At 32.7% G+C, this 24,150-nt stretch overlaps 1 pseudogene; it reads left to right on the top strand.

Moving 5' to 3' along the window:
* The first annotated feature begins 3,997 nt into the window (after nt 1-3,997).
* Nucleotides 3,998-24,150, top strand: part of LOC102898539 — a 25,823-nt pseudogene continuing 5,670 nt past the window's right edge.

Genomic DNA, 24,150 nt, shown 5'->3' with positions numbered 1-24,150 from the left:
CATTTTTGTTGCAGTATAATTTGATTTCAAATACTCAAAATTGAACTAATACATAAATTGTAAATTTCATTTTATAAGAATATGTAAGTCACAGTTCATACTGGAACTGATAAGATTTAGAAGTACTCCTATGAAATCAGTAGCTAATGATTAACCAAACTTTAAAACCAAATGAAGGTAAAAATATCAGCTGCTTATTAATTTTTCTAATTCCAGAAGTTTCATTCAACTTAATTTTGTATAATTCAAAAAATTATTATTAGCCAAGGCCTTCAAATAAACCTGCATTTTCTGAATGCCAAATAAGTAATTATTTCAGTTTTTAGTGTCCAACTGTATTAGCTTCAAGAAAGGGTTTAAACTTATCCTCTTATGATAACTTGTTTTTTCTTTTTAAAAAATTATTTATTTTTATTAATCCAGTTTTATTTAATATTAAGTAAAATATGTTATCCTGTAATTCTGTGGGTTCTTTTTTTTTCATTTCAGGATTTAATTCTGCACTTCTCATTTTAGAAAAAGTAGCCTTACCACTTTTACAATATAAAAATTGGCATCAGATTGAAATCAATTGTACGAACTATAATTAACCATAAACTTTGATTAGGATTACTGCATTTTTTTCACCGCAAAAAGAAAGGAGGGGATCTTGTTTTACTTAAATTAGTATTAGACTAGGCATCTCACAGTTTTATATATGATCCTACAATAATGTTATATATAATAATGTTACATATGTATAATATAATACCTAAAGGAAACAAAGAAAGATCTATACAAATATACACATTCAAAAACATTATAGATAAATCAAAATGGAATTCTAAAAAATGTTTAACCCCCAGGAAGACAGGAAAAAGATAATAGAGAACCAAAAACAAAGGGAAAAATAAAATGAGAGACTTAAGCCTTAACATATTAATAATTAAATTAGATGTAAATTTCCTAAATATATCAATTAAAAGAAATTGACACGGTGGATTAGAGAAACATGACCCAGTATGTGCTATCTGTAAGAAATTCATTTCAAAAATAATGATATTATAAAGAATGGAAATAAATATACCAATCAAAAGAGACTTGAAAGAGTTATGAAAAATGTTTAAATGGGCAACGCTAAACCAGAGATCTATATTTCGGTAATAAAACTGTAAAGAAATGCAAGAAAATGATTATTTTATATTTTTTACTTTTTTTAATTTTTCAATTGCAGCTAACATACAATATTATTAGTTTCTGGTGTACAACATAGTGATTAGACATTTATATAACCTACAAAGTGATCACCCCAATAAATCTGGTACTCATCTGACATCAAACATAGTTATTACAATATTATTGACTATATTCCTTATGCTATACTTTTTATCTCTATGACTATTTTGTAACTACAAATCTGTACTTCTTAATTCCTTCTCCTTTTTCACCGCCCTTCCCCCAACCCTCCTCCTATCTGGCAACTATCAAAATGTTTTCTGTATTTATGTTTGTTTTTTTGTTTGTTCTTTCGATTCCACAAATGGTATTTGCCTTTGTCTGACTTACTCCATTCACCATAATACCTTCTAGCTCCATCAATGTTGTTGCAGATGTTAAGATTTTATTCTGTTTTATGGCTAAATAATATTCTATTGCATATATTATGTATCACCTTTTCTTTCTCCATTCATCCATTGATGGACACCCAGATGCTTCCACATCTCTGCTATTGTAAATAATGCTGCAATGAACATATGAATGCACATATCCTTTTGAAGTAGTATTTTGGGTTTCTTCAGATAAATACCCAGAAATGGGATAACTGAGTCCTTCTTTGTCTCTTGATTTAGCCTTTGTTTTAAAGTTTATTTTGTCTGGTATAAGTATTGTGTTCCTGGCATTTTTATTTTCCATTTTTATGAAATACATTTTTTTTCTTTTACTTTCCATCTGTGTCTCTTCTGATATGAAGTGAGTCTTCTGTAGGGTAGTATATGTAAGAGACTTGTTGTCTTATCCATTCAGCCACTCTATTTTTGGATTGAAGCATTTAATCCTTTTTCATTTGAAGTAATTGTTGATAGATATGTAATTATTGCCATTTTATTATTCATATTTTTGATATATATACATATGTGTTTGTGTATATATATACATATATATTCCTCTTTTATATATTATATATATTCCTCTTTTTAAAGAAGTGCCTCCAATATTTCCTGTAATACTGGCTTGGTAGTGATGTTCTCCTTAACTTTTTCTTGAATGAGAAACTCTTTTCCTGTCCTTTGATTCTAAATGATAGCTTTGCTGGGTAGAGAAATCTCGGTCATAGATACTTTCTTTTCACTTTGACTATTTCATGCCAATTCTTTCTGGATTGCAAAGTTCCTGTTGAGAAATCAGCTGACAGTCTTATGGGAGATCCCTTGTAGGTAACTAACAGCTTTCTCTTGCTGCTTTTAAGAGTCTCTTTTTGTCTTTAACCTCTGGCATTTTAACATTGATGTATGTTGGTGTGGGCCTCTTTGGGTTTATCTTGTTTGGGACTCTGAGCTTCATGGGCTTGTATGTTTACTTCCTTTGCCAGTTTCCATCATTATTTCTTCACACAGGTTTTCAATTCCTTGCTTTCTCTCTTCTCCTTCTTGCACCCCTATGAAGTATATATTGGTACATTTGATGGTGTCCCAGAGGTCCCTTAAACCATCATTTTTTTTTTTTTTGCAGATTATATATATATATTTTTCTTCCTTGTTCTTATTTGGTGTTTTCTGCTACCTTATCTTCCAAATCACTGATTCAATCATCTGCTTTATCTAATCTACTGTTGATTCCCTTTAATGTATTCTTCATTTCTGACTGGTTCTTTTTCATGTTTTCTGTTTTCATGTCTATGCTTCCTATCTCTTTGTTAAAATTCTCACTGAGATCACTGAGTATCCTTATAACCAGCATTTCAAACTCTGCATCTGGTAGATTGCTTTTCGCCATTTTGTTTAGTTCTTTTTCTGGAGTTCTTTTCTCTTCTTTCATTTGGAACATGTTTCTTAGTCTCTCCATTTCTCCTGCCTCCCTGTGTTTTTTTCTGTAGATTAGGTAGGGCTGCTATGTCTCCCAGTTTTAGTAGAGTGGCCTTATATAGTAGGTTCCTTGGGGCCCAGTGGCACAGTCTCTCTGGTCACCTGAGCTGGGTGCTCCAGGTTTGTTTCTTATACGGATTGTGTGTGCCCTCCTGTTGTAGTTGAGCCTTGTTTGATGTCTGCATGTTAATGAGAGAAGACTGATCTTCAGGCTGATTGGTTGTGAGGACTGGCCATGACTACAGTGGAGGAGTTGCTGTATAGGGACTGACCCTACAGAGAAAAATTTGCTTTAGCAGGACTCTGGTGCCTGCCCAGTCAGCTCTTTAGATGTGTTATCTTCAGAGGCAGACAGGTGATTTCCTAGCCACCGCTTGTGCCTGTACCAGTAACTTCTAGGAGGATTCCCACTACAGTTCAAGTTCAGCTAAAGCCTGTGCTCTGCCTGGGTTCATCTGGCATAAGCCAGAAAACAATTCCCAGATGGCCACCACTCATGCTGGACTTGAATGTGCCTCAAGAGTCTAAGCCATGAACCAAGGCCGGCAGATGCTAGTGCAGGGCTTGGGACAGCTTAGCAAGAGGTACAGAGCATGCCAACACCAGATGCTTTTGCTTGAAACTTGTGAACCTTTGAGAGATTTTAGGAAAGTCTGCTGCATGAGTCAAGACAGTCCATTTGTATGGAAAAGCTACTGGAAATGGTTTGAATGGGTCTGCAAGTTCAGTGTGGCTGGATCTCAGAATTACAAGGATGAGGTGAATGGTGTTAGTCAGGTTAATGGAGACTCAGATATGGTGGCCATATGAATCTGAAAGCTGAGATGAGAGAGGGCTCAATAAAGAAACAATAGCCTTTGCCAATACTTCTGCCTGGGAAAAAGGTGCCCCTCCAGCCCTCGCCCTGAAGCCAGACAATTTAGTTTCTCCCCATAATGTCCCTGGTGCCTTTCAAACTGCTAAGCCAGCACTGGAACTCAATCAGTGAGTCCATCAGCAAGTAAGTCCATAGAGGAAACTTCAGACTCCAGCAGCCCTCACTCATCCACAATCTCCTCTGCTTTTCATAGGCAGCAGTTGTGGAGACTACTCTTTCCAGCACTGAAACTCTGGGCCATGGAGCCTGGTATGGAGCTGAGACTCTTCCTCTTGGGAGACCTTTGAAGCCAAGATATCCTACCTGATTTTTAACCACAACATGCGGGTGTGGGACCAGCCAGTTCTGCATCTTCACCCCTCTACAAGTCTCAAGGTGCCTTCTTCTGCATGTATTTAATTGTAGGACTTTTTTGTTCAGCTACATTTCAGGTGATTCTCAATGATGGTTGTTCTGTAGTTTAGTCATGATATTGATATGATTGTGAGAGAAGACGAGCACACTATTTACCTACTCTGCCATCTTGACTGGAAATCTCCAAGATATTGGTTAATTATGTTGTGAAGAAAAGGGTTGAACGTGAAATGGGACACATGATAGTAAATGGGACTTCCGGGATGGCAATTTTATTTCTTTCTTCTACAGTTCTATTTCTTCCATTGGATGATGGCTATAAGAGTGTTTATTTTGTAATAGTTTATGTAGCTTTGGAGGGGGGTGTGGCTTTCTGTATACTTGTTTTGTTTTCAAATATAAAGGTCAAATTAAAAAAATAAAAAATACAAAACACTAATTAGAAAAAAAAATATGTCCCCCTATGTTCATCGCAGCACTATTTACAACAGTCAAGATACAGAAGCAACCTAAGTGTCCAACAACAGACAATTGGATAAAGAAGTTGTGGTACATATACACAATGGAATATTACTTGACCTCACTAAAAAAATAAAATAAAGTAAAATCTTACTATTTGCAACAATATAGACAAATCTAGAGGATATTATGCTCAGAGACGTAAGCCAGAGAAAGACGAATACCATATGATTTTACTAAATTTGGAATCTAAAAAACAAAATAAATTACTCAACAAAACAGAAACAAACTATAGATATAGAGAATAAACTGATACTTTCCAAGAGGAGAAGAATTAGTGGGCTAGGTGAAAATCGTAAAGGGATTAAGAAGTACAATTTGGCAGTTACAAAACAGTCATGGAGATGTAAAGTACAGCATAGGGAATATTGTTAATAACATTATAATAACTATGTATTGTGTCAGATGGACACTAGATTTATCTGGGGTATCACTTCGTAAGTTAAATAAATTCCTAACAACTATACTATAGACCTGAAACTAATACAATATTGAATGTCAATTGTAATTTTAAAATTTTTAAATAAATAAATGATTCCCAGCTTTGAACGGATTCATTAAAAAAATTTTTTTTTTTAATTTAAAAAGAATGTGGGACAAGGAAAAGAACAGCTCACATAATCAGAAGAAAATATGAAACATCAGGCTTTTTTAAAGTAAGAACCACAGCAACGCTGGGAATCATAGTAGAAAAAGTACCGACACTTCCTTATTATGTACCCCATAACAAATCATCTTCAACCATTTCTTGCCTTAACGTTTTATGACTCAAAATTTAAATTTTTGAGAGAGAGATGCTGGTTGACTTATCTTAGGTAGAACGACCATTATTTTTTCAGGAGTGTGGAGGACACTTTGTTAGTTCCACAAAGATTACACAAAATGAGGAATGGGTAAATCCTTAGAGAAACCAAGTTGCTCTTACCAGAATAAAAGAAAATAGAAATGAACTCCAAAGAATCTTATAGAATAAATTGCAGAAGTTAAATGTGAGTAAAATATTACCCAATCCTATAGGCATTTGTAATGTAGGATTTAAAAATCTATTAATAAGAACATTCTTTGTGTCATCTTAAAAAATATCAAAGACTATTAGAATTTGCAGGAGAAATTTTTTATTATTATTTTAAACTCTTGTATTTTATAGTTCCAGGCTAACTCAGGAACTATAGTAGTCTACATGGTAGTGGTGGTGGGGGAACAGTAAATAAATAGGCTGCATTTTCTAGAGCATCACTTGAAGATTTGCAAGCAGAGGCTGGTTTACATTCTTAATTTTTGTATTCTTAGAAATGTTTTATAGGCACACACAGGCAAAATCAAAATTCCTGTACCAACCATTTTTTTTATTCATGAAATGTTTATGTGCATGGGGGGAAGTAGAAAATGTGGTACTTCTATTTCCTGATTCAAAGTCAAAGTATACACAGCAAAAATGAACAAATGATGTTCCTATCACTGCTTCTAATAACTATCACTAATCTTCCAATGAAAAGAGCTAGGCTGAAAACTCTTTCAATATTTTCTTTGATTATAAAACGAATATGTATTTATTATTTACAAATAAGAGAGTACAGCAAGTTTAAAAAGGAGAAAGTACCAGAGGGGAGGGAGGAGAAGGGAGAAGGGAGGTAGACGAGGTAAAGGGGGTCAAATAGGTGGTGATGGAAAGAAATCTAACTATGGGAAGTGAATATGCAGGATAATATATATATATATATATATGTATATGTATATGTCTTACTGTTAAAATGTTCTAACCAGTGCAATAAGAAAAAAAATAAAAATAAAAATAAATAAAAAGGAGAAAGTGAAAATTACACAGAATGTATAGCCTAAATTCTCTCATGTACGGATTCATTCCCCTAATAACTTTCTAATAAAAGTTAGAAAAAATTTTATTAGAAAAGTTTGAGATGCTAGTTCTAGATTGCCTGGAATCAAAATTCTCCTCTTGACTTTACCTCAAAGATGAAGCATGAGGGCATGTATTATCCTCTCTCCCCAGGAGAATGGAAATATAATTGAAAATTATTTGGAAATTTAGTCTGTTCTTAATCTTAAGAAATAGCGAGGGTTGGGAAAAAGAAAAATCTTTGAGTGTAAAATATTATAAAAAATAGTACATTAATGTAATTCTCCTAAAATAAAATAATTAGTTCTAATATTTTTATAGAAATATGGACACAAAGACATCTTTCAAACTAATTAGTATAGTTACTTTACTCATTTATTTTTTAAAAAATAAATTAAACTCTACTTCAGAAATTTTAATACAGAAAATATATTTACTGTAAAACTCACTGGCAAAAATTATCCAAAATTTTCTTTCAAAACCCACTTAGCAAATAAAACTCTTATCTACTCTTTTCACAAAGGAGACTAAATTTCTGTATTCCTTTGGCATCTGAAAACAGCTAATTGAGTGAGATTCAGAATGAGATTCTTTCACAGTGTATCTAAATATTTGGCTTTAGGCCAAAATGGTACAGTTGTATGGCCTTAGAAACTGAAAAATTAACCTTAAGTTAACCTTTTGAAATGTTTAAAAGTTATCTGAGATGCTTAATATTATTCTGTTCTCAAATTAAGTCACTTTCTGAAATATTAAAGAAACTTCAGGGTTGTGGAGTAGCTCCAAATTCATGCTTTATAAAGAGAAAAAGGTACAGGCTAGAAATTCTTTCCAATATAAACCATTGGACATGTCAGGACATCAAAGACTCCTTCCATGGAAAAAGTGCTTAAGTTGAAAATACAAGGTCCATCTAATAAAACCAAAAGCCATGAAAGAAGAAAAGACAAGACGGTCTGAAGAGATGTTATAACCTGCTAATAACTCTATAAAAACTACTAACTACTTAACCAGCAAAAACAGAATCTGACTCAGAAAATATCATCTTATTTGTTTGATTGTCTGAAGAGGGGATGAAGCACTTAGAAAAATAAAAATTTATGGAATTTAATTGGAAATAAAACTTGCTGGCCAATGTTAATAAAGAAGTAGTGGCATAGTCCATAGTATATTGACTAGTCAACAAGTAATTATATAGTCTACAAGATAGCATTTTACATCTGTGGATTAACTGAACTTTAATGACAGCAATGGAAAGATCTGCATGTCTATCTGTCAAGTCATTTTTAAATTCAAGGAAGAGAAATTTCAAATTGACTCTAAAAATATACCTATAAAGGGACAGAAATCTATCAAAATCTTAGAAGAATCTGAACAAACAGCCATGTAAATAGCACAACTTGGCCTATGAATTGATTTCTTTAGGGCAAGGTATCTATCCATATTCTAATCAGCTGTTGCCAGTTGTAGGCAGAGTTATGTGGTATAAATAGGAGTACAATAGCAGGAAGGAAAGGAAGTTAGAAGTGAATGAAGAATGGATTTATTAGAAGAGAAATGAAAATGATTATAATGTCCTTATGCTTGTCTTTCAAACATACCCTCTTTCAAATTTTCAATAATTCTCTCTTCTAATATGGTCTAGTGACTACATTTATAACTGTAAAGACTAGACTAGACCAGAAAAGAAAATATGTTGAATGGAGCATTACAAGTATTAGCACTTAAATTGAGATCCAATTGCAGTGTGTGTGTGTGCGGGGGGCCACACCAACAAACACTTCTCAGACACCAGCAGGGTATCCAAGGATTCAACGCAATTCTAATACAATCTGTCTGAAGAAAGCATTTCATTCCATAGGATAAACATTCAGTCCTACAAGACTGTACCAACCCCTCGCTCACTCACACATGCACATGCACTTCAGACACCAGATGCAAACCTAGGTTACCTGTGCTTCTGACCAACTGGTCACATATTAAAGGTTCCACCCACTCCTCAAACTCAGAATGCCAATTGCAAATTCAGGTTCTCACCTGCACTTCTGACCAATCGGCAGAGGTTCCCCAAACCTCCTCCTTGGATTTGATTAATTTGCTAGAATGGCTGACAGAACTCAAAAGAAACATGTTATTTTTCTATCATTGGTTTATTGTAAAAAGGATATAACGCAGGAATAGCCAGATGAAAGAGATGCATAGGGCAAGGAACATGGGAAGGGTAGTGGAGTTTACATTCCCTCTCCAGGTGTGCTATTCTCCAAATCTCCAGCACCACTCTCTCCAAATCTCTACTTATTCACCAACCTGAAAGCTCTCTAAACCCCATCCTCTTGAGTTTTTATGGCGACGACATTAAGTAGGCATGATTGGTTAAATTATTGGCCATTGGCAATTGATTCAATCTCCAGCCCCTCTCTTTTCCCAGGAAGTCAGGGATTTGGAACTGAAAGTTTCAACCCTCAAATCACAAGGTTGGTTCTCTAGGCAAACAGCATTTATCCTAAGGTTCTTTCTAAATGTCACCTCATTAACAAAATACACATTTTTCACTCTAAATACTCTAAAAGATACTTAGGAAATTCCATGAGTTCAGGGCACCATGAGCCAAGAACTGTAGATGAAGACTAAATATTTTATATATCATAATATTGCAGTATTGTTTCTGGAAACTTCAAACTATATCACAAAGCTATAGTAATCAAAACAGTTTGATACTGGCATAAAAACTGACAGAATAGAGTAGAATAGAATAGAATAGAATAGAATAGAATAGAATAGAATAGAATAGAATAGAATAGAAGAGTAGAATAGAATAGAATAGAATAGGAAATGTCATGGTGAATGGAACATTATCATGGTTAATATTGTTTCTGGAAACTTTTATTTCTGTTTACACACATATATACACACACAACTCATACATATATATTTGCTAAAATATAATGTAAAATATTCTTAAATATCAATTTTTGAAATTTCTTTTCAGCATTCTCAGGGCACCAACTGCAGGCAGAAAGGAATTCCTGCAACACAATTACATAATGTGTTTCCTTTTGCCCCCTGAGCTAGATATTTTGGGACCTGCGTTTGTCCTGTTCATGCTGTAAGTTACTCAATGCTCTGAAAATAAACATTCTGTCTCACTATCCTTACATTTTCTATCCTTTTAAATCACCCTATGATAGTAAATTTCCAAGCACCCAAAATGAACCACAGGCAAAATAAAGTTTGTTAGCTTCCCATTTTCAGATACAGGGCATGTTTCATTGCCCTTTATCACAATGAAATCCAATAACGAATCCAAGTATTTCATATTTTCTATGTCCCTTACTCCCTAGGATCATTCTCTGCCTTAGTCTCTACTCATGTCAGGATATGAACTTCTCAGTAGCCTAGGGCAAACAGAACAACCAATCCTTAGTAAGAATAGGGCCTGAAAGGCTGTGGAGAAACAGAATCAAAATTTTGTGCTCATTCTCTTAAGAGACAGATTTAATATGTAAGATTTAGTATTTTTTAAATGCTGAATTTTATGTAGTGATTAATAAGAGAAGTCTCTGTAATTAATGTTAACCATTCCAGTGCCAAATAAGGTTAGGCAAAATTATAAAATGTAAAATCAAAATCAGTGAACATTTCCATCAGGAATTCCTAACCATATATTTCACCCACATCTTAGCAATCAGAGACTAAAAGATATTATCTGAAACACCAAGGATATATAATATACAATCTACTGCCACTATCATAGCACTTAACTATATTATATAGAAATTCTCTGTGCACGCCTTAGTAACCCTCATTAGATTATAAGCTTATTGGGCAAGGTCATAACTTATTCAGCTTTTTTTTAATAGAATGCCAAGCACACAGTAGGTGCTCTCTACTACTGTATGTTCCATATGCTGTATAATGTACTCAGTCTTAGGTAATCTGCTATATTTATAAGTCCTTAAATAATTTTTCCAGATATTATTATATATACATGCCTGGACTAGGTGGAGTACAATCGACAATGAGTTAAGATTCTGAAGCCCAAAGACAAGTCAGACAAGAATACTCCCATAGAATGTCCCATAAAAGAACCATCCCCAATCTTTTTTGGCACTAAGAACTGGTTCTCCTATGGGAATCTAATGCCTGATGATCTGAGGTAGAGCTGAGGTGGTGATGCTAATGCTAGGGAGTGGCTGCAAATACTGATGAATTTTGGCTCACTCACCAGCTGTTTACTTCCTGCCTTGCAGGCGAACTGGTTCCTAACAGGCCACAGATTGGTACCAGTCCATGGCCTTTGGGTTGGAGACCCCTGCTATAAAACACTCTTGATACCCATTAGAGTGACTTATGCAAGTATAATAGCACAACTAATCATTTCATATTTCAAATTTTATGAGTTTGTGATGTCTAAAGCAGCACATTACAGTTAATAAAAGGCAGAAAAGGTGAGGTTTGGGTATCATATGAAGCTCCATGACTTCAGACAAATAACAACTTGCCCTTGTCTCAGCTTCCTCATTTATAAAATCAGGAATAATTAACATTTATCTCATATAATATAATAATATAATGTATTTAAGCATGTAGCACATTATCTGAGACACAGTGAGCAATTAATAACTCAGTTTCGATGATGATGATGATTATGATGAATACTACTACAAGTAGTACTACTACTACTATTAGAAAAGAAAGAAAAAGGAAGAGGAGGAGGAAAAAAATCCCCATGTTATATTTTAAAGTAGGACAAACAGTTTGTTAAAGAACAGAACATGTGTAATAACTCTATAGAAATAATTTATAGACATTAATTAGAAAAAGTTGTAGGGTCTACGACCATGCCACCCTGAACATGTCCAATCTCGTCTGATCTCAGAAGCTAAGCAGGGTCGGGCCTGGTTAGTACTTGGATGGGAATACCAGGTACTGTAGGCATTAAAAAAAGAAAAGTTGTAGGTATCAACATACATTGATACAAGAAAAATTGTTGATACAAAAAAATGTATTGGTACAAATACCTTCTTTTTAGATTTAGCAGTAGCTCGTTTACAATTATATATTTTTTCCCCTAAAGGAACACATAATTATATTTTTTTCTAAATAAGATAAGCATTTTCGAAGGCCTAAAAACATGTCTTCAAAAGTGAAGTTATGGAACATTTGTATCCAAATTACCACCATGGTCAAAGACATAGTGTAACAGTTTTGGCAACTATAAATGAGACTGCAAAATCATCAGAAATTCCATAGATATGATAATATTCTTCCCTTTACTCATAACCTTGAAACTAGTAAGTTTATATTTATCTTAAAATTTAGGTGATTAGACAAATGTATTTCAAGTCAGACAATGAAATGGGAACTAAAATGGTTCTAGAAAAAAAATTAACTATAGGCAATAATTTCAACAGATACTTCATAAAAGATATGCAAATGGACAATGAGCACATGGAAAGATATTCACAACCATTAATAATTAGGTAAATGCAAATTAAAACTATAATAAGATATAACTATACACCCAACATAGGGCTAAAATCAAAAAAGACTGATACTATATGTTGGTGAGCATGTGAAGTAACAAGAATTTTTATGTATCGTTGATGAGAATGTAAAACAATTTAAGCAATTGGAAAAGGTTCTGACAATTTCTTACAAAAGTGAACATATACTTACACTGCTAGTCAGCAATTTCAATAAAAATGTTTTTAAAAAACTATATGTTTACAAAAGAAAACTTATACAAAATGCTCATAGTAATTTTATTCACGATATACAAAAATAGAAACAGCCAAGATGCCCAAATATCCATCAATATGAGAAAGAATAAACAAATTGCTATATATTCATACAATAGAATATTAGTCAAAAAAATAAAAATAAAAACAATCTTACCCATATAACATGAGTGAGTCTCAAAACATAATGCTGCGTTAATGAAGCATTACACAAAAGAGTACACACTGTGTGATTTCATTTATACTACAATCCAGCCAAGGTAAAACATTATTGTATGATGGAAAAAAGAAATAATAGAGCAATTATAATTCTCTAGGCAGTAAAAGTGTAGATCGACTGGAAAAGACATAAGAGAACTTTATGGAGTAAAGTTAATGTTCTATACTCTGTAAGGGTTTTGGATTACATAAGTATATGCATTTGTCATGACTTTACTGATGTTCAATTAACACTTGTGCATTATATTTTATCTAACTTTTACATCAAAAGAAAGAGTATAAGCGAATAGTGAACTCTATTTTATGATACGCATGAAGTATTTAGGGAAAAAGCATACCGATACTAGCAATTTACTTTGAAATGTACCCAACAAAAAAGATGAATTGGTAGATGTTTACAGTGATAGACAGATGACTAAGGATGGATAGATAGATAGATAGATAGATAGATAGATAGATATAGGATAAAGCAAGTATTAGTACAACACTGATAAAAAAAATTTGGTGGTGAGTGTACAGATGTTTACAAAAACATTTTTTTAAGTTTGCTGTAAATTTGACATGTTTTATGCTGATATATTGACAAAAAAGTTACTGTTAATTTAAATTTAATTATTATTTCTATTAAAAATCAAGTATCAAATTCCTTGTTATTGGCAGCAAATCATCATAAATGCACATTATCTATAACTTTGTAGTTATAACCTTTAAAAGAGAAAACAAAAAATATTTTATTCATATATTAAACCTGGGTCACAATATCTCAGATAAAGTCAATGAAACTAACATAGAGATAATTAAAACAGAAAAAATAATTTTTCCAATTATCATGTCAAATATTATGTCAACTTTCAAATATTATGTCAACTTTCCCCTTGCCAATACATTTTTTTTTCTTTATCCAATATAGACACATATAGACCACAAGGAAATACAAAAGAACAACTTTAAAATTATTGTTATAGTTTAAAACTAAATTATGAAAATTAGAACAAAATTCTCATTTAAAACTTTGTTTTACGGAAATATAAAAATTACAGTGTTTCCTCCTACAGTATAAAGATCTATATAACAATGCTGAGATTATAAAACTTTGCAAACACTGCCAAAGTTACATTTTAGAAAATGTGAGGAAATTTTATCTTGATATTGCATTGACGATTCTAATCTTGCTATGAATTTTTGCTCTTTCATAAACTAGGGTCATAATTTACTATTTATTTTTTCCCCTCTTTAATTCCACCCACCCCACCTCTTCCACCCCTGACCTACAGATGCTGCCAAGGATTTTCTGTATGTAAAGCAGATGTACTAACCACTACACTATAGAGCCACCCCCTTATAATTTACTATGTTGTGGGTCAGTTTCAGTTCCAGAATACAACATCAAAAGGTAAAATTGAACTCAGTTAAAAAAATTTTTAATTAAAAATAATTTAAAAGTGAAATTGTAAGGATTTGCTTCATCAAGAAAATAAAATACACAATTATTCCTTACAATCCAGATGCCTTTCCAAATCACCATGCACAATATAAATTATTAATAGACAAAGTTTTACAATTTACATAAGAAAGATTTAAGATGTGATCAATGATTTTGGGAGAACCCATCTTAAGCTTTTTCCTTCTTATCCAGATATTCAAAGAAACCAGTTGAGAGACTTGTGTAATAACTGGATATCTGTCATCAATAATAAGTCATTTAGAATTCTGAGTTTATCCTCCTTACTCAGATATTTTCAAAGGTTAAGGTCTAAATATGACCCATGTATTAGTCAGTTTTGCTGAAGTGACAAATAACAATCCCCAAATCTCAGTGGTTGACAATAATATTTATTTTTCACGTGCATTGTGCATATGTTATAAATTAGCTGTGGCTCTGCTAAATGGGTCTTCTCATTCTTATACCCTGTCTTAAGCAATCTACTCTCATTGCAAAAAAGTAAGAGCAAGAGAAGTGGCCAAAAACTTGTGCCCTCTTAAAGCTTCTTCCCAGGAGCTTTGGAATATTACATCTGTTCATCTGCAACATAAAGAGAGCAATAAAAGACTCAAAAGCAAAAGTCTTGAAGCCAATTGAAATCTAAGGAATAGGCAACCAAGAGCTTTTAAAGTAAAACAAATTTGCTGGATTTAGAAAGAAATTTATGATATAAAAAGAATTACCATAGCATGAAATTATTATTTTGGGGGGGATAAGGGGATTATTTTCCTATTTCCTCTCTGCTAGGGTGCCAGTACTTTCCTATTTAAAATTAAAAAAAAAATACTATAAGAAAAAATTAATATCTTCTTGCCTATGACATCAATCAGAAAGCAAAACAGTAATGGAAATGAAAGTAGAGATGAAAGGAAAGAAAGAAAGAAAGAAAGAAAGAAAGAAAGAAAGAAAGAAAGAAAGAAAGAAACTTCCTGCCAATGTACCACTTGCAATAGATAACCACTCACATTATCCTGAATCATTCCCCACTGCCTTGAGCCGCCTACCTGAACCTCTGCAGAGCCAGCTGCCTAAACCCCGAGAGCTTCCACCTAACCAGTTAATTTTTTTCTTCAGTTACTAAGACTCGGCTATTTGGATACATTATAGAATTTAAAAAAGGAAGGAAGGAAAAGAAAGAAAGGAGGGAGGGAGGGAGGGAAGGAAGGGAAGGAGGGAGGAAGGAAAAGAAAACAGTGTATACAGTACATAAGAACAGCAAAGTATACAAGAAAAACAAGCTCTATGAGACAATATATGGAAGAAATGTCATTTTCTCAAGTGTTGGGAGATATCCAGTAAACTAGGTCTTTGAAAACTGAAGGAAATGAGCCCAATTAATAGAGAGAAAGAATAGTATAAAATAAATTGTGTATTATGAAACTCCAGCCCTGTTACATATAAAACCAAAATTTTAGACCAAAAAAAAAAAAAAAAAACCGCACAGAGAAATGATCGAATTAAAAATCAGTTGTTGGAATATATACCACACAGAAAAGTTACTAACTTTCAGAACTGCTCTCAAAAATCTATAAGACATTAACTTTGCTTTCAGTTAATTATCAGAAAATTAATATTAATTCTATATTTTTCCTTTTTTTAATAAAAATGTTAAAACAACAATAAAATTCAACTTTCCTTTTATTCTGAATTTCCATGTTTGTTAAAGGAAAATTTCCTTCATTGAATTGAAGAATTGAAGGACAGATTTGCTCAATATTTGAAACACAAAGAAGAAATTGAATATATATACTCATTGAACCTAAAGCTTTAAAGAGTAGCTGCTAGCATCATTGCTCAATATAATGTACTTGAATAATTCATCCTTAAAGTCAGTTATACATACAGCAAATTAATGCAAAACTCATCTTCACTTGACTTAATGAAACTCTTAAAACATAAGAGCTTTCAAACTGATTTCAAGGAAAAATATCAAACATCATGCAAGTTAAATTCAAAATCCCATTGAGAAATTTGAAAAAAATTGTCTCCTTACTGATATTCATTTTTTACTGAAAAGTTCTGAAAAAGTAAAATTAGATTTAATTACCTAGGATATCAAGAGAAGTCTGAAAAAGTAAAATTAGATTTAATTACCTAGGATATCTTTCATAAAATCACTTTGGAGAATCTGAGAGTAATATTTTCTGATTATTATACAGATAAATAATGATTCTTACCTATTTTTCAAAGTGATCTTTACAGAAATTTTACCTATGGAAAGAAATTAAAAATAATTTATCTTCTACACTACTTAGGTACCAAAAGCAAAATCAAGGCCCCGCCACCCACACACACACAAAATAATACATAAATAAATAAATAAATAAATAAATACATATATGTGTATATATGTATATATGTGTATATATATAGTGCGTGATGATAAAAAAACAATCTTTTAAAGAAGAATTTTTCTCCTAAAATTACTATTTATTTGGTTACTTAAAAAAAAATTCACAATGGACTAGTGGTTACCAGAGAAGAGGGGGAAGTGGGGAGGTAGATGGGGAAAAAAGAAAATTTAAATCATTTCTTCAATTTAATTAATTAATTATTTTAAAAATTCAAACATCACGTAATGACTCCTCTGGTTCAAGATGGCATCCTGAGAAAACAGATTTATTTCTCTTCCTAATCTAATTATAATAACAAGGAACAAAAGAGAAGAAATATACACAAGTTCTGAAAACAGGGAACTAATTATTTCTGGAATACCCGCCATAAATTCAAAACCTGTTCTAAGGTCTATGGACACAATAGAAAACAATTTGGACCTGGTATCTGCTCTCCCAGAACTTTTATTCAGGTGCGAAAGTTATAAAGACATTTATAAATGAATAGGAAAAATATCAAGATCACAATAGGGGCCACACACAGAATTACTGAGTGCAAGGTACTTGGAAGCTATGTCAGATGAGGTACTCTGAAAAATAGAGACACCAAAAGCTTTAGCACCAAAACCGATGCCTGGATAACCATGAGTTGAACAAAAGGAGTGCACACTAGGCAGAGGTCCTAGCCTACCTAGATTCCTAGGGTCGGGATCAGACGGGCGTGCTTGAGTAACAAGAAGAAGGCTACTGTGCCTGGATTATACTCGATGAGAGGAAGAAAGGTACTAGTGCGATCAAAGCGGAAGCAAGAGCCAGATAATGTTTGCTCTTTAGGTCAGAGAAGAGTTTAGCTTTATTCTAAATGTAAAGCGAAACTACTGAAGGTTTTAAACATTGGCACAATTGCTATTTAAAGTCATAGGAACGCCTGAGATCACCTGCGGAACATGTACAGATTAAAAGGGGAGAACTGAGCCCACCAGTACTAGGTGTACTTGTAAAGCAACAGAGGAGGAAGGGGCTGAGAAAGAAGCTGAAAAGGAACTGGCAAGAAGAGAAAAAGTGCTAGTGATGTCAATCCAGTCACAGTCCTACAATTACAAATTGGGAAGGACAACCAGAAATAACCTATTAGAATAACAACAACAACAACAAAATGGACAAGAATAAACAAGAACAAATGATTTTAGAGGCAACATATAATTCAGAAAATTAGAGGAAAACGTAAAAACAGAAAAACCCTCTAATCAAGGGGGTTTAGATTATCTCTATTATACCTTGCACTCAGAAAATAACTGTTATGGTTAAAATAAAATGATTGATGAACTAATTTTTTTTTAAGTAAATAAAAAGCTAAAACAAAAAGTCAAGGAGATATTCCAGAACACAGAACAGAATCATCCTATAAACAAAGCATAGACCATTGAATGATAATTACAGAATAAAACTAAGTACTGTAAACTAAGGGACAAACTCAGGTGCTTACAGGGGAAAGAAGGTAAAGTAAATGCATCAAAGCAACTGGGAAGAAATGAACAGAAGCTTCATCTAAAGAAGGAAGTTATTACACTGCTGCAATCAATTACAAATACACAGAAATGTGGTCCCAATAGTACCAGCTCTTCCATTTTTCTAGAAAAACAAAGGTGAATATTCATATGAAATCTCTATTTTCACATATTAGCTATTAATTCAGTTTCCTTTAAAAATAAGGAGTCGCCATGTGGGTCAGACCTAATACTTCTGAATATCTAGCTATGGTCCTCTGGCCACCAGTTTCCAACTTTTATAATTTGAACACAAATTATGTAAAAGTAAGGTGGAGCTGGCAGAATTGGAGAAAGAAGACGGGGAAAGAGAAGGAAGGAAGTGTAAGGGCACTGATTTCCTCTTCTTTACTAGGATTCAAGTGATACTGTCTCAAGACTATGGGTCAGGAAATACAAACAAGTACAATTTAAACTTTTACTCAATAAGAGAATTAAAATATAATAACATGACTTAAAAATTGAGAGAAAGAGTGAAGAGAAAAATGTTGGCAAAGTAAATGAACTCCATTCCTAATCAATAGTAGAAAGTCTATCACTACTGTTTAATTTGATAATCAAGAAATAAAGTGTAACCATATAATTTTTCTAGTTCAGTTAGTTTCTTTTATTTTTTTTTTCTTTTTTCTTTTTTGTAACCGTATTATTTAGAGTCACAGAGACAACCACTGCAGGAGCTTAAATCAGAATGTCAAAAATGCTAATTATGAGGAAAGAGGAGGAGGTAGGAAAAAGTTAAGACACTAAAGATACTTTAGCTTTTAATTATATGTCATTTTGGAAAGTTTAAATTTTTTTTTCCATACACATGTATTACTTTTCAAATAGAACAACATAAGAAAGCATTGAATGTAGATATGGATTTTTATAATTATCTTTGAACAGAATGAGTATGTTTGTCTTAAATGAAGCAATAATACCTATTCTGTTTCTAATGTAATGTCTCTTAGACAAGTTATCAAAATTCAACCTAGATCAACTTAAAAAAAAAAATCCTAATGTCTAAATGTTTTCTCTAGTCAGAAATTAAAATTCTACAATCCCATGAGATTTTCCTCTTTGTCCTGGCTGATAGGAAAGTTAGAGCCAAGTTCAGTGCTCCAGTTCTAACATTCACCTACCTTGGGTGTCTGTTCACTTCATTCCCTCTGCTATATTTAAATGATGTCTTTTCATTTCTCTCCCTAATTGCCTTATTTTGCATTTTGTGTAATTTCACAAGCCACTGCAAATCTTTTCAGAAATAGGCAGGATGTAAATTCTAAGTAGAGAAGATAAAACAAAAAGTTATAAAATGAGAAAATTTAAGAATTTCTCTGGTGACCTAAATATAGCCTTTTTAGTTAAAAAATTTGTAAAACAGAGAAATTTTTAATGAAAACCACAAAATATAAAACCTTTCTAAGATATATACTATTTAAAAACCCACAAAATGAAAAATAGTAACAGTGTTCATGTGTAATTCTATATTCATTAGTAAAAAGATTACAAATAAGCAAAATCAATATAATAATTCCAAATACTTTCTCAAAGTCACAATAAATTCTACATGTTTATTATTTTTAAAATCATAAAAATGTGTTAAAATTCATTAATACTATTATACATTTTTATATATAACATGTATTACACATATGCACACATATCCTCTTCATTTTTGAGGACCATTTTTTATATTTGAGTTAACTAGGGTTTATTTCTTTGGCATGCACACTCTTAATAGGTTCAATACCTAAATAAGTTATTTTATTGTTTTTTCCCTAAGGTAAGAAACATGCTATAAGTATTTTGTGAATCATTTTATTCTTAATTACTTGTGCTGTTTCTTATATAAAAAGCTTAACAGGGAGAAGGTTGGATTTAGTTTTCTGTCCTCAGGTTATAAAACCAGAACTTTTTACTAACAATATTCTAATTAATGAAATATTAGCTAATGATTCACATGATTGAAAAAAAGAATTATCCAAATGCAACTGCTATTCTTTAAAAGTCTATAGCCACTTAATGCTATTGCCATTTTTCTCAGAAGGCCTGATTTGATTCTCATTCACTATGTTACAACTAAAAATAGATTAGCTGAGCTTAGAAAAACTCATCATTATTCAACACTTCTCTTTAGCTAGAACAATTCCAATCCTATTCTGGCAAGTTCAGGAAGCACTTCCTCTGTAGAAATTTGAAACTTTGGCTTGGGTTTAAATTCAAAAACTAAATTGCCCTTATATTTCTTCTGATTAATCTCACAAACAATGGTATAAAAGTCAACCAGACTATGCAATGATATATCATATCATTGTTTAACAAGATGATAAAATCATCAAATTAAATCAACTATACCTAAGTTCAATTTTTTTAGGTACTATAGAGTGGTTCTATTATAAGCTATAGTAGTAGAAAAAAAATAATGCAATCCAAGATACTCACAAATGTATATATTATTCACAGTATTTCCACATGTAAAACTTATTTCTTAGAAAATTCAGATTACTAGAAACTAAAGAATGTATGAATAAAACAGTAAAATATATTTATACTTTTACATTCTACTGGTTAGCCTATCAAAATTATATGGTATCATCTATAAAAATATTCTATGAATAAAACATCCTATGAATTCTATATTTTTCAGGTACTTAAAATGATTGATAACTGTTTTTAATCTTTCTTTGACAATAACAAATCAGTCATCAATGGCTATAAAAGTTGCAAGTTAGAAAAATCAATAATCGAAAGATATCAGTTCCTCCCTGGCATCCTTTCTGGCCTCTCCTCCTAGCTGGGGCTACCGAAATCCTACCATTATCTCAACTCTAACCCAACATCTCGAACCAATTCTGATCTTAAGCACAGTCAGGCCTATCCTAACATTCTGAAATTTATATGATTATTGGTACTATTAATCTTGCAATTCATAATTTTTTAGGTTTTCCTACCTACCCCTGAATTTTAGTCCTTAATACCCTGCATGGTTTTCTGTTTCTATCTGTTTGTCCCTTAATTTGGTTGACCATGATACTGTGGGTTTGACTTGGATTCCACGCCAGGATACTAGCTCTTGACTATACACCTAGCCTCGGTTCCTGTGCTCAGCTTCCTCTAAGAGAGAAAGATTAGATAATAAGGGAAGCAGACCAATTAAGGATTTTTGTCCATTACTGATAGACTCCAAGAGATATCCATTCAAGATTCTTTGCCCAGCCTTCTCTGAGCAGGAAGGACTGGATAATAGAAGATTAATTAGAAATTTTGACCACTCTTGTTAGACTCCCAAAAATTTATGACCTTGAATGTAAGTAAGTCACTTGGCTGGCAAGTGAAGTCTAGGAATCTATGTAGCAGACACATCTCAATATATTTGTGTTATTCTCTTTCCTTGTTATCATGTGCAAAGTCTGTCTGGGTGCTATAGATCTTGCAGCAGATCATATTTCTCAAAAATGGCTATAATGATAGATCCCATTTCACATGTTCTTGGTACTTTCCCATTAAGATGTGGAATCTACAATCCACCTTCCGAATCCGATCTGGCCCTAAACTACTTTAACCAATAGATACAGTGGAAGTGATTCCATAACAGTTTCAGCATAGTCTTCAATTGGCCTGAAAGAGCACACTTTGTACATCTTGAAAGTCAGCCACTACATTAGACATATGAGTACTTTGTACCACCATGCAATAACAAGCCCAAGCCATGTGGAAGCTGGAAAATAAGGCATAAGCTGGACAGAGAGAAGCTGGAGAGCTCAAAAGCACTAGATGTGTGGAAGAAAAAAAAAAAAAAAGCTTTATTGAGCTTTTAAATGATCGAGTCCAGTTGCTATCTGAATGCAACCACACAAGAGACCCTAAGTGAGAATTTATCACTTGAATCCAGTCAATCACAGAATCATGGAAATTGGTAATAAATTCTTGTTTTAAGTCACTATTTTGGGGGATAGTTGTTACATAGATAAGCAAAACTGTGGTATTCATGAATTTAAGTTTTAAAAAGTCTTCGTTGTCAGCTTCTACAAGGCTTTATTGTATATGTATGAATTAAAAGACAAAATTGCAACTTCTCAAACAATGCTCTAAATATAATGCCACTAAGCAATATATAAATGTCATCAAAAGATTATTTAGAAAAATAACATGGAACAATAAATTTCAATGGCTTTCAATCTTCCTCAGCTGAAATACATCCAAGGGATATAGCATACTACTGTCAATTCCATTTGATTCACTACTCTGATAAAAACTACATGTGAGAAAAGAAGCATTATGGAATGGGGGAAAGGGGTCAAAAACAAGATTTTTAGTTTGAAAATACTCCCCAACTTTGATATCAGCTTCTCCATCATTGAATCGTCATATTAATAACAATTAAAGCATATTCACGTTTCCTTATCCATAGTGAGCAATGCTTAGTGAGTTTGAAAAGGAACTTATCAGTGATACTCATTTATATAATTTCTTAATAAGGTGGTAGTCATTTTTAAACCAAATTTTGAGACTTTCTCTAGCTCCATATATTATGAAATGCAGTTTATGAAACTGATATTAATAATCCCAGTTCTACTACTCATAAAGTTCTACAATCTTGTACAAATTATTTAATCTTTGTGCCTCAGTTCCTTCATCTGGAAAAATAGGAATAATAATGGTAACTACTTCTTAGAGTGGTAAGAAAGATTAAGTGAAGTAATAAAGCACTATACCAACTTCTGGAAATAGTAAGTATCATTAAAAATATTCTACAGATTATTTAAAATATTTACCACCCTCTTAATAATAATAGAAAATGTTTTTTTTTTAAATATGTATTTCTCAACCAGCCTATCATAGCTCTTTGATCTCAGTGTTTAAAGAAAAACAAATCCCTGAGGAAAAATTGTATGCCTTTATCTCTAGGATGACATTCAGCTATCAGTCACTGTGATGTGTTGAATTGCATACCCTAAAAACTCATATGTTGAGGTTCTAACACCGAGAACCTCAGAATGTGACCTCATTTGGAAATAGAGTCATTGTAGTTGTAATTAGTTAAGATGAAGTCATGCTGAAGTAGGATGGGCCCCTCATTTAATATGACTGGTTTCCTTATAAAAAAGGGGCGAATTTAGAGATAGACACACAAAGGGAGAACATTATGTGAACAGGCAGAGATGGAAGCAATGCAACAAGACAAAGAACACCAAAGATTGCAACCAAACCACGAGAGGCTAGGAGAGAGACGTGGAACAGATTCTCCCCTTTGACCCTCAGAAGCATTCAATTCTGCTAAAATCTTAATCTCAGACCTGTTGTCTCCAGAACTGAGACAACAAAATTCTGTTGTTTAAGCCGCCCAGTTTGTGGTACTTTGTTACGGCAACCCAAAAAAACTAATACAGTCATTCTCTGGACCAGTTTATCCTTAGGTTACAGTCATGTTAAACTTAAATTTGATTCCATTTGGTTTCTATTTATTTTCCCTTTCCACTCTTCATATTTGTTACATCTCCTTAATAGATGAAGTATCCTCTTGTCTTAATGTTTCTTCTTGTGATACTCTTTCAAGTTCTTTCACTACTTTGGTTTCTTTTCTCCTAATATATTCCTAAATATAGCCTGGTGCCTAAAACTGAAAATGGCATATGGTCTGGCTAATGCAAAGTAGAGCAAAGCATGAATCACCCTTGTTCCAGACACGATTCTTTCAAATGACACAGCTCAAGGTGGCAATTTTGGCAGCCACGTTAAACTGCTTACCCACATTAAATGAAAATCTTAGTTTCCACATATGCTTCTCCTAAGTCATATATTCTGTATTTTGTTCTTGTTGCAGCTGATATTTTCTTTGATCCAATGATAAAACTTTAATGTTTATTTCTGAAGAACATTTTGTTGCTCTGCCATATCACTTTAGCATATCAAGTATGACTTTGACCTAATTCATCATTTAAGTCACTAGTAAAATTGTTGAAATGTACAGGGCAAGAACAGATCCCTAAGCCACATTACCAGAAACTTTCTCCAAGCCAACCTTTATCTGTTAAGTATTAAACTGGGATATATCCTATCAATCAGTTACCAAGAAACATAGCTGTACTAACACCAAGCCCATAATCTCGTCACAAGCTTAAAGAAACTTTCAATTACTTTAATAAAATCCAAATAAGCTTTATATCTACAATTCCTC

This window comes from Pteropus alecto, unplaced genomic scaffold (genome assembly GCF_000325575.1).
Source record: "Pteropus alecto unplaced genomic scaffold, ASM32557v1 scaffold38, whole genome shotgun sequence".
Taxonomy (NCBI): domain Eukaryota; kingdom Metazoa; phylum Chordata; class Mammalia; order Chiroptera; family Pteropodidae; genus Pteropus; species Pteropus alecto.
This window is presented reverse-complemented; position numbering and strand designations above follow the sequence as displayed.